The sequence below is a fragment of the Nicotiana attenuata genome, chromosome 10, assembly GCF_001879085.1.
Source record: "Nicotiana attenuata strain UT chromosome 10, NIATTr2, whole genome shotgun sequence".
Classification (NCBI taxonomy): domain Eukaryota; kingdom Viridiplantae; phylum Streptophyta; class Magnoliopsida; order Solanales; family Solanaceae; genus Nicotiana; species Nicotiana attenuata.
The window spans coordinates 12787679-12800910 of record NC_031998.1 but is presented as its reverse complement, the minus strand read 5'-3'; the positions used below and the strand labels follow the sequence as shown (position 1 = coordinate 12800910).

The 13232-nt window shown below is 35.5% G+C and overlaps 1 pseudogene; it reads right to left on the bottom strand.

Moving 5' to 3' along the window:
- Positions 541-12974, bottom strand: LOC109233586 (annotated as a pseudogene).

The following is a 13232-nucleotide window of genomic DNA, read 5'->3' as shown; positions in this document are numbered from 1 at the left end:
ACCGGGTTGGATCCGGTCCGGAGCAAGTCGGGGCCATCGAACCCGACCTGGATGCAAGGTAGAACGACGGCCACGTCTACAACCGAGGTCGAGTCATTTCGAGACCGTTACAGAGCTCGAAAGGAATCACCACCGGACTGGAGAAACACACAAGGTCGGAAGCCGGGCTCGTAACGGATAACCAAGCGTCGCCGGATATCTCGCCCAAACGTGATTTTCTCAACCACTTCAGGCCATTAAGGCGTAATTACAGGGATCCACGATGTAATCAATTTACCTACCTTATTTTTACCCTTAATCAGAATGTATAAATGGGTATCTCTCTAAATTCTTGTGGATCATCAAGCACAATTGTTCTAAGCAATATTATATTCTGCGATTATTTACTTTAACGGCAATTGTTGAGTCTTTATCTTTATTTTCCTCAACCTAAAAGCCTTTTGTATCTTTTAGTTCACGGATCCTTAAAACCCCATATAAATTCAATTGTTATCCGGATTCAAGGGTAAACAGTTCTTCTGTTAATCTAATCATGAATCATTAGACACAACAAACCAAGATTAATCAGCTTATATACGTACATGCATAAAACTCCCAAATATGCACCTAATATTCACCCATGTAAATATTACATTATACTATATAGGAGTGTGTAGATGCTAAACTCTTTTTTTACGTACTTTAATGAGGTCGGATGGCCGGAAATCTCCGATCCAAATGAAACAGCGCTCTGCGCCGGAGTTTTCCACATGCCGGAAACAAGATGAAAGACGTCGGATTTTGCAAGCATGCTCTTAAGGTTCATGATGTCGTCGTAATGTGTCACGCAATTGGCGAAATACATCCCAAGTTGGTTATCCGGCAAATGTTCCTGCAGTATTGCACTACGCAGCTCGCACATGAGACGATGCTGATCCTCCAGCCACCTTCCGTACTCCATATCAAAAACTGCTGCATCTAAATTAACATGAATACGTACAGTCAAAGGCGTACGCAGGAATTTTTGTAAGTGGTGTCGAAATTTATACAACAATTACAACATATCAAGTATTATTCCACACCGTGGGGTCCGAGCAGGGTAGTGTGTACGCAGACCTTACCCCTACTTGAGAATAAAGAGACTGTTTCCAATAGACCCTCAGTCCATTAGTTTTGTTAAGTCTTAAGTTAGAAAATGTCCTGAGTTCAATTCCACTTCCCACAAAGGCTCTCTCACATATTTGCAAAAGAAAAATTGTGCCAATTGAGATTTGAACATTTGACCTCCTAGAGCAAAATCAAGCACATAGCTAACACGCCAAAGCACAGTTTAAGTCTAGTGGTGTCATTTTTTTCTACTTATTCGTTTCCTTGCAATATTAATACATATATTTTAAAAAAAAAATTCGACGAAGCGGTGTCGTGTGACACCATTTCGATAAGCGTGCATCCGCCTCTGCGTACAATATCAAAAGGTTATATCCATAATCAGAATAATACTAATAAAACATAAAGCAACAGGTTATATGGCACAAGAGAGTATCTTTAAACCGATAGTATCTACTAGTCCCTCCGTCACAATAGGTGATGCACTTGCCTTTTTAGTTGTTCCAAAAAAATTATATTATAATCTCATTTATTCTTAATGAGATGCTTTATAGTCATAAAAATATTTATAACTTATATTAGTTCACAAGTTTCAAAAATATATTTTTTTAAAATTTTGTATCCAATCAAAATTATCACATAAAATGGGACGAAGAGAATATTATATAGTACGACGACATTAGTAATTTTTTAATGAAATATCTTCTTGAGAGATGTTTGATTGGTTAGTGCATGGGAAATATGTCTCGAGAAAAATATATATACTCCATCCATTGTAATTTATATGAACCTATTTCCTTTTGAATATATTTTAAAAATGGTGAACCCTTTTCTAATAAGGAAAATTTCAACACTATCCTTAAAATAACATGCCATTTACACTACAAGTTTTAAAAGATTTATAGTCGTACAAATGTTATAATATATTTACAACCACAACTTTCAGAAGTCTTTTTTTTCTTTTTCTTTAACTCATTGCCTAGTCAAATAAATTCACATAAATTAAAATAGAGGAAGTATATATTAAAAACTAATGATAATATTAGCAAACCAGAGAGTATTATGATGAAAATTTTGAATACTAAATATAGGTAATAATAATGTCTAAATATTAATTAGAATAAGTAATACAGAGTTAACCTAAAATAAGAGAATAACTATCGGTCATAAGTGAGGGAGAAGACATTTTCTTCCTCTTAATAAAAATTACTTTCTTTCTAAACGAACACCTTGTTAGCACCGAAAAATTAGGTCTCATGCAGAAGCTAGTAAAGCAAAACTTGAACAACGATAAATCATACAACAAAAGAGAAATATACCAAAAGAGACAAATATTTAACGTGGTTCGGTCAACTGACCTACATCCACAGCCGTGATGAGCAATCCACTATACTAAAAGAGAGTAAAAAATATCGAGAGAACAACCTCACGAAGAGGCAAACACAAGTGACACACTAACACTTGTCTCGTAAAGTTCTCCCTCTAAACACGACTCTCAAATCCCATATGGCTACATTGTGGATGCTCCTGAATAAGAAAGAACGATCCTCAATTTATAGAAGTCCAAACCCTTTCCTACAAGAAAAAGGACTAGGCAAATATGGACGAATTATATTTTCCTTCTAGGAAAAGAAAAACCAAATTATGGTAAATATGTTTTCCTTTCCTTCATGAGATAGGAAAATCAGTTATGGTAAGAAAATCTGGACAAACACCTAACAATTCTCCCCTTTGGCCTGAATTTTCTAACAAAATAAATTTGATCCACCTTCTTCACATAACCTTCAACAAGTTCATCTCCAAATCTCCACCACAAAGTTTGTCTCAACGTGCGTAGCACACCGGTCAAATTTCTCAGACAAAAATCACAATTATCGTCAAATTTGTTGCGGCTAGAATTGAACCCGCCAAGATGAACTTGTCTTAAACCTCGCTCTGATACCACTGTTTTGTCGAGGAAGAGGCAAACCCGAAAATAAAGAAGATAAAGAATACCAAATTTTAACATGGAAAATCCTTCAAATCGAAGATAAAAACCACGGATCAAAGATCCAAAAGCTCCACTATAACAATAAGAGAGTTACAAAAGTTTTTCAAATTGGCTACATAATAAGTGTCAAACACAGAGCAACAATGAATCAATAGAAGAAAGAGGAGAATCCACAAAAATGAAGCTTGTCACACCTCCTTTTTTACACACCTACCCCGAAGGATAATGCATAAGGGAGTTTTTCCATTTAAAGTGACATTATTCGAAATGAGATTATTTATTTATTTTAGAGTCGCCACTTGGGATAAGATTGGCTTTAGGTGTCCCAAGTCACCGGTTTAATTTTGAATCCCAAATCGAGGAAAAATTTCGACTTCCCAATTGGAGTCTGCGAACCAGAAATTCTGAATAAGGAATTCTGTTGACACGAGGGAAGGTGTTAGGCATCCCCGGATCCCGTGGTTCTAGCACGGTCGCTTAAATTATTATATATGGCTAAAAATCTGATTTTAAAGACATGTTTTAACTTATGTGCCTTTTATTAGTAACCTGCTTTTATTTTTATATTTTAATAAGACTTGCAACGTCGTGAAAATGTATCTCAAACCACGTCGCACCAGTACGCCCGTGATTTTTGGCACATTTCGACTTCGTTGAGATTTGGATTTGGGTCACATAAATGCACACCCGTATTTAAGAAGGTAAAATTATTAAAAGCGCGCCTGAAGTGGCTAGCGTCTTATTAACTTTGCTGGCCATGAAAATTCGCCACGTCCCGAATTTCTAAAATATTTTAATAGAGCATTTAATGAGGGCCCCACGATTTATGCATCTTTGTTTGGCGAGGCTCATCTCACTTCTAATTTTAAAGGATGTTCGAACTACTTTTGAGGGCCATAAGCTATTTTGTGTTATTTGATATGGCACACCTCCTTTTCTTTTTTTTTTTTTTAACTAGTGGTGGGAATAAAGAATGTAACAATGCACATTCCAGACCTCTGAAACTGAATCCTTAGGAATTGCACAAACAGTAATTGATATCTTGAATAACAACAATGAGATAAATTAAAAAATTAGAGAAAAGCTATAGGAATGGCTGGCATAAGCAATACAAGATCCTCAAATTTAAGAAAGGAAGTGGCGTTAACTTGAAACCAATTAAAAAACAAATGACGAACTTATAGCGCCATAAAATCTGTAAAGTAACAAATTTATCTTCGTTGAGCCAATTTTCCAATTTGGAGCGACGTAAAACTGTTCGACTAAACGCTACCAATCAGAAAACTTTCAACAACCGAGTCTGAAAAGAATTGGCGTCCAATGCAATTGAAAACAAAACGAAAATGGCAAACCGGCAATTGTGAGGGGAATAGAATGTAACGTAAATGAACTGGAGAAAATTAGACAAATTGAGAGAGAAGGCAAATATGTTAAACTACCCAACAACCCATTTATTTGCTCTTCCTAATTTAATTTAACTGAACAATTGTTAATTCATAAAATAACAAGCAACTCAACATTTTTAGAGATTTTAAGCTAATTTCAAACAAAAACACAGCAAACTAACCAAACTAGCAGACTAATTACCAGAACAAATTATAGCATATCCAACAACATTAAACAAGGAAACTCACTCAAAATGTTCAAACAACTATGTAAACGGTAATGAGATATATCTCTATTAATGTAATTTGCTCTCAATCACATCAAAGCAGAGTAAGGAAACAGAAACGCACCAGAAAATGACCACAACCGGAACAGGGACCCGAAGACCTCGAACGGAATCGCGAATGGCGACAGAAACTCGACCACGGGCTGGAAATCTCGAGTTGGTGTTTCGACAGATTCTGAGGCTGTTTGATTGCGTTCCAAAACTGGAATTATTGGCCGATCTTCATGGATTTTCAGGGCTGGTTTCCGGCGAGTTTGGGAATCAGATCGGCTGCGTGTGTGTGAAAGAAGAAGGAGAGACGTTGGGGAGGGGGGTGTCGTTTGGTTTTGCTCAAATGCGGCGCTACTGATTTTGTGAAGGTGGCATGGATTGTGTTGATTAGGTGCTGCTGAAGGTTCCCGTTGATGGGTGTTCTAAGGAAGTTCTGAAGAAGAAGACTTGAAAACGGGGGGGGGGTGAAGAGGACGATCCGAGGGGGTGGGGGGGTCCTCTTTTTGGCGCAGCTGTTCAACTTTTCCAGCGTTCTCCTTCAGATTTTTTGGGCGTATTTTTGTTGTATTGCGCCTGGTTGTATCTTTTAGTGTAGGGTGTGTGTGGTGTAGGTAGTATTATATAGGGTAGTGATTAGGTTAGGGGTATGGACCTAGGAACTATGGGCTAGGGATTTTGGGCCAAAGACTAAAAAAAATGGACTATAAGATTTATAAAAACGGGATAAACCAACCTAAAACTAATTCTTTCTTCTAAAATTATGTACAATTATAATATAAAAATATAAAACTAATTTTAATTAATTGAACTAAACTATAAAACATAAAACTATTTTTTTTTTTGTGTTTTTCAAGATTGTAAAAATAAAGATAAGGTACTATTTTTTTGTAATAATTTTTTTTTAAGATTAAAAATGACTATAAAATATTAATAAACCTATTTTTTTTGTAATTTTTTATTTTTTTGTAATAAAATAAAGTGAAATAGTAAAAAGTAGTTGAAATGGCGATATTAGGCCTAAACTAAATATTTACATGCTAAAATGGGTAAAATTTCGGGAAGGGTCAAAAATCACATGTCAACAAAGCTGTTGTTCGAGGCTCGAAATCAGATGCTACGTGTCTCTAAATCAGATCTCCACCGTTCAAATCAAAGATCAAGATGTTAAGAACACTCAGTCAAAATATCAGCGCAATCCAATGGTAAACGAATCAGAAACGTGATTTGAAGTTGACTGGTCGGAATAAAAATCTGCAGCAAAAACAAATACTTTTCTTCTCTCTTCTCTCTTGATGAAAGCTCTCTCAAAAATCACTCTTATGTGCTTAAGTCTTTCAAAGACTTGTACCAATGAGCATGGAATAATTCTCCAAGGTTGTCTTATTTATAGATCATGGGTGGTGCTTTCTCTTAAAGCCAATCCACTCAAAATAGGAATAAACACCGAATCCAATTTCGAAAAGGAATGGAAACCAAAAGAGAATAGGATTAGGCCATTAGGCATTTGGCTGGACAACATGGGCATGTGCCCAACAACTCCCCCTCCAGCCAAGGGGCCAAATGTGTCTTCAAGTAGAGAAACTATCGACAGGCTTCATGCCTGCCAATTTTCTACAAAATGCATGCTTATCTGCAAGCTTAACTACGAAGTCCTCAAGCTGCTCCATATAAATCTCCTCATTTAAATCACCATGAAGAAAAGCAATCTTGACATCCATCTGCTCAACTTCTAAATCTAGACTTGCGGCTAAGCCTAGAACCACACGAATAGAAGATAACTTCACAACTGGGGAGAAAATATCATCAAAGTCAACTCCCTTCTTCTGGCCAAAACCTTTAACAACTAACCTCACCTTGTATCTAGGCGCATAGGTATGGTTATCTTGCTTTATTCTGAATATCCATTTGTTAGATAAAGCTCTCTTACCGTTCGACTATTTCACTAACTCATATGTGCCATTCTCATGGAGTGGCTTCTTCTCATCTTCCATGGATTCTATCCACTAATCTTTGTGAGTATCTTGCATGGCTTCATCATAGCTCTCAGCTTCTCCCATGTTAGGCAAAAGTGCATACTCATCAGGAGGATAGCGCATGGATTTTTGCTTCTCCCTTGTAGATCTTCTAAGAGAGGTTTCAAGAGCATTCGAAATAGTTACCTGAGTAGGAATTGGTTGTTGATCAACCACAACTTCATCAACTGGAGCATCAATAACATCTATATCATGATGATCATTTTGATCTTGATCACTATCTTCATTATAGTCTTGGGTTCCTTCATGTGCAATAGGTGCCTTAGCAATAAAAACTGGATCAATATCAACTAAGCTCTCATTACTCTGAGAATCTATCTTCTCAGCTTTGTCAATTTCAATAGTCTAGTCTTCAAAGAATATTGCATCACGACTTCTAATAAGTTTATTGTCAACCGGATCATAAAAACGATACCCAAATTCATCTTTACCATAACCGATAAAGATGCACTGCTTAGTTTTGACATCCAGTTTCGATCTCTCATCTTTAGGAACATGCACACAAGCTTTACACCCAAAAAACTCTTAGGTGATCATAAGAAACATCTTTGGCAAACCAAACTCTGTTTGGGACATCACCATCCAAAGCAACAGCAGGAGACATATTGATAACATAGGCAACAGTGTTAAGTGCTTTCGCCCAAAATATATTTGGAAGTTTAGCTTCTGAAAGCAAGCATCTAACTCTCTCAACTAGAGTTCTATTCATCCTCTCTACCAAACCATTCAATTGAGGCGTCTTGGGCGGAGTTTTCTGATGACGAATTCCTTGTTCCTTGTAATAGTTATCTAAGGGACCACAATATTCACCACCATTGCCAGTGCGAATACATTTTAATTTCTTCCCCATTTGTCTCTCAACTAAGGCATGAAATTCTTTAAACACGCCAAGTGCTTGATCTTTATATTTCAAAGGATACACCCAGAGCTTACGAGAATGATCATCAGTGAAGGTCACAAAGTAAAGTGCATCACCTTTTGACTTTACTTTAAAAAGACCACACAAATCAGAGTGTACTAGCTCCAATAAATCGGGCTTTCTTGAGAGAGGATGGCTATAAAAGGAATCCCTTTTCTGTTTGCCAGCTAAACAATGGATACACCTTTTCAGCTTTGCTTGTTTCACTCCAGAAAGCAAACTTTTCTTAGCCAAACACGTAATCCCCCTCTCGCTCATATGATTCAATCTTCTGTGCCACAATTCTGATAAAGTATCACTTTCCACCAGATTTATTGAGTCATTAAGAATAGAGCCCTATGTCACATATAAATGACTAGACTTGACTTCTCGAGCCACTACTAACAAACCCTTAGTGAGCTTCCATTGGCCATTAAAGAGGGCATTATGGTAACCTTCATCGTCTAATCTTCCAGCGGAGATCAAATTGAAAGGAAAGTCTGGAGCATGCTTGAAATCTTGAAGAATTAACGTTGAACCATTATTATTTTTTGAACAAATTGTTCCAACACCAAACACCTTAACATCACTGCCATTGCCTATCTTTAACACTCCAGAATCAACAAGAGTATAAGATGAGAAAAAGTCTTTTCTTGGTGTGACATGTGAGGTAGCTCCAGAATCTACTCTCCAACTCGTCTCATGGGATACCAAATTGATGAAATTTTCATCATAAACGAACAGAAGGTCATCTCGAACAATAGCAGTAACATTGTTCTCGTTATTTTTAACTTTCTTTCCTTCTTTAATGTCTTGCAACAACTTGCGGCAAAACCTTTTGATATGTCCTTTCTTGCCACAGTGGTTGCATGTAATATTATGGTATTTGGACCTTGACTTACTTCTACTTTTACCTCTATTCCACGAGCCTCTTGTTCCGTCTCTCCCGCGATCTTCTGTAACCAAGTTATCTACTTGTGAGGACGAACCCTGAGATTTTCTCCTTATTTCCTCGTTCAACACATCACTCTTGGCATATTCCATAGTCACCTTACCTCCAGGAGCTGAATTTGTCAAAGAAACACGAAGAGTATCCCAAGAGTCTGGTAGAGTATTAAGAAGCCAAAGTCCTTGTATCTCACCATCAAAATTAACTCCCACTCCAGACAGCTGATCAATTATGCCCTGAAAATCATTTATATGATCAAGGATAGGGCTGCCTTCCTTGTATTTAAAGGTAATCAATTGCTTTAGCAGAAACAACTTGTTGTTCCTAGTTTTTGAAGCATAAAGAGCCTCTAGCTTTTCCCACAATGATCTCGCATGTGTCTCGTTCACAATATGGTTGCGACATTATCTTCAACCCATTGTCGTATATATCCACATACTTGTTGGTGCTCGAAATCCAATCTTCATCAGATACACTATCGGGTTTATGAGCTGAAAAAACGGGTAGATGCATCTTCTTCACGAACAACAAGTATTTCATCTTACTTCTCCAAACATTATAATTGCTTTTAAACATATCATCTTGCTCATATTTTTCGTAACAACCCGGATAAATAACCAAGGCTCTAATACCACTTGTTAGGACCGAAAAATTAGGTGTCATGCGGAAGCTAGTAAAGTAACACTTGAACGACGATAAATCATACAACAAAAGAGAAATATACCAAAAGAGACACAAACATTTAACGTGGTTTGGTCAACTGACCTACATCCACGGCATAGATGAGCAATCCACTATACTAAAAGAGAGTACAAAATATCGAGAGAATGGCCTCACGAAGAGGCAAACACAAGTGACACACTTGTCCCGTAAAGTTCTCCTCCTAAATACGACTCTCAAACCCCATGGCTACATTGTGGATGCTCCTGAATGAGAAGGAAGGATCCTCAATTTATAGAAGTCCAAACCTTTTCCTACAAGAAAAAGGACTAGCCAAATATGGAAGCATTATATTTTCCTTCTAGGAAAAGAAAAACCCAATTATGGTAAATATGTTGTCCTTTCCTTCGTGAGATAGGAAAATCAATAATGGTAAGAAAATCTGGACAAATACCTAATACACCTGAAAACTGATGGAATTAGAGCTCGATCTATAGGTTGGCAATATTCAGTAACTTTAACCAAAATTTTAATTGTATTTATGTTAAGAAATTCATTGTATATATATATATATATATATATATATATATATATATATATATATATATATATATATATATATATAATTATTATTCAGAATCCCGTAAACTTAAAATTCTTAATCTCAAAACTAATTTCTCGTAAATATATTTTCTTAAAAAATGACTTCTATTATACCAAATACATTCTATTTTATGGGATTGAAAATTTACCCGAGCTCATGCTGCCCATGTTAACAGGAAGGCCTTGGTCTTCTCCTAAAAGAGCGTTACCCCCAAAATGAAATCCCTACAAATATTTGAATTTTTTTTAAGGTCAATTTTTTTTCCATAATAATTGTGAATATAGAAGCAACAACAAATGATTCTATGAGCTTTATAATAGGCTGAGTTGGTTAAAGGAATCAAATTTAGTTACTTGAGATCTGGCCCTCTGTAATACTTGTTCTAACTGGGCAAGCCTAATCCTACTTGACTCTAGCTGCTGAATATAAGCCTGCAATGGAAAATAAGTAGATAAAACAAATTTCCATAAATTAAATATATAATTGCTCAAGCACGATGCTCCTGTTTTAATTATTTAAAGAAAATAATTAAGTTTACATGTAGTACCTTTTTCCTAAGCCTGCTTTTTCTAGCTGCTTCTCTATTCTGAGCAAGTCTTCTTAATATCTGCAAAGAAAAGCAATTAACTAAAATTAAAATTCCCAAAAAAGATAGTATTACATTTATGCAAAATATCAGAAACCACAAGTCTGACCTTATGATCTGGTGTTTTAGATGCATCTTTCTCTGAACTTGAATTTAGACCCTTCCTGTTCCATTCTCGCTAACACCAACCAATGAAAACTTTTTAGGGGAAATTAAATACAAAATGCGGCAAAGGAAAAATTATTCTCTTTGTGCTAATTTATGTGACATTATTATTATTATTATTTGAAAAGTTAAAAAAGTTCTTATTTGACCATTATTTTCTTAAATTATGTTTTAAATCTTTAGATTATTAACTATGTGAATTATAATCTTTTCATATAATTCCTGAGCATGTAAATTTTATTTCAAAAAAATTAAACAATTTTTGTCTGAAATCCCACAAAAATTGAATAGTTAGACCATCATACTCCAAAACTGGAATGAAGGGACTAATATTTGCTAAGGAATATACTAACCATGAGAAAGTTAAAGTAAACGCTACCTTAGCAACTTTTTTGTTCATGTACAGAAGTAGAAATAATTTCATTTTTAGGGTTGGATAACTCCATGGACGGCTGAGATGATTTCTCGGAACCACTAGAAACCAATCCAGTATTTGCCTACCATACGCAGAAAATAACAAGCCAATTAGAAATTATAGAAAACATAAACAGCAAGAAAATGAAACTAAACATTATTATTATTATTATTATTATTATTATTATTATTATTATTATTATTATTATTATTATTATTGCCTTTCTATACACATAAAAATTAAACTTGGTATCCATGTTTGAGTTTGCGTACCTTAATTGATGTTGGTTCAACATGCATGGGCTGTGATGGAAAAATGTTCAGAGTCGGTGGTCTCATCTCACAATTATTTTATAAAACAGAAAAAGGGACAAATTGAAGTTTAAAAGCTATAAAGATCATGAAATAGAGGGTCATTAAAATCTTTCATTTGTACATTTCACTGTACAACCTGCTTTGTGAATTCTTATGTCTGAAAACAAAAAGGAATAGGATAAAATCAAAAAGGGTGGAAACAATATATATTTTCCCTTAAATCAGAAAAAAGTAGCTTCACCAGAAAAATGGTGGATTTAATACTAAAAACTTTAAAAGCTGAATCCATCAAATTTAAATTCAGAACACATTCATTGGTGAGAAGAAGAAAAAAATGGGTGGAAGGAAAGCTCACGTCTTTGGTCATGGTTTACTGAAGGATCTTGACCATCAAGGTAAAGGAAAAAGGCTTGATCCAGTTCACCTAAATCATAATTAGCTCCACAAGTATTGTCTTTGCTTCTGCTCGTGGAAAAACGACAGAAAAAAAAAAATTAAAAAAATTATCAACTCAAGAGAAATGGAGAAATGAGCTGTGAAGAAATTAAATCATGAGATGAATTTTTGTATCCCTAATTTTAATTAAACAAAAGGAAAAGATTACATAAAGTTTCCCGGAATGGAAGATGATGCTGAAGTTGACTGCTGCTGTAACATTCCAAAAGCAATCTGATTATTTTGCAACTGCTGCTGCTGAGAAATATTATGGAATAATAAATGTTGCTGATGCTCACTGCCAAAAGAAATCCCTTTATCACTCCCTATTCTTTTTTTATTATTAGAACTGATCGATAGCTTTCTCCACACAGATATATTATATATTATAGAGTTTCGACCTCCTTTGTGAGGAGGCACCCCTTCTCCTGAAATTACGAATAAGATTATTTTGTCGAGTTCCTCAGAGAGAGTTGTCGCTTTTGGTTATAGGTCTTGTGCAAAGTCGATCGTTTTAAGATTAACATAATCACTCTCTATATATATATATAGAGAGAGAGAGAGAGAGAGAGAAAGAGAGATAAAATCTAAGACAGCTAGCACTAGTCGGTGAGAATGCTATTTTTTTGTGAAGATCGAGGATGAGGAAATGAAGAATTGAATGCTAAAGAAGCAAACGGACAAAGTTATTTTGAGCTTCTAGCTAGTGAAAAAGAAGAAGAAGACGACTTTCTTTCTTTGAATACAAAAAGAAAATCTTTTCTTTTTGAGATAAAGCGGTAGGCTCTATAAACGGACGTTTTTGAGCTTCCCTGTTCGACTACTATATCTCATTGTTGGATATTGTGAAATGACCTTTTTGCTTTTTCTTCTTCGTGGTTTTATAATTGCAGCATTTGTTGAGAAGGGAATAACTTAGCACGTGAGGAGCACGTGTAGTGGTTAGTTAGTTAGGAGATAACAAATTATAGTTATTTGTTAAATGAGCAGTACAACTGTAATTAGCTGTCATTAGTTAGAGTAGTTAGTGAGTATTATATACAAGAGGGCAATGTACATATTTCATACACAGCTTTTCAATACAACAGTAAAGTCGGTTACTGTATATCCTTTCTCCTCTCTCATTTCTTCTTCTAAGAAGCTAGCTTCCATGGCTGTCACCTCCAAATTCCACATGGTATCAGAGCTATGAGGCCATTATTATGGTCTTAAAAGTTCCTAATTAGCTAACTTCGTCAGTTTTCAGCTTCGATTTAAGAGATAGCTTCTTCTGAATCTTCTTCGATTTCTAGGGCACAACTTGAAGATCTCTGAGTTTGAAGCAAACAACACTTTGCTTGAGAATTTGAACCATAATCATCCTCTATTTTTGCATTCCACAGATAATTCAGGAGCGATACTGATCTCTCTGCAACGGACATGATCCGAGAACTA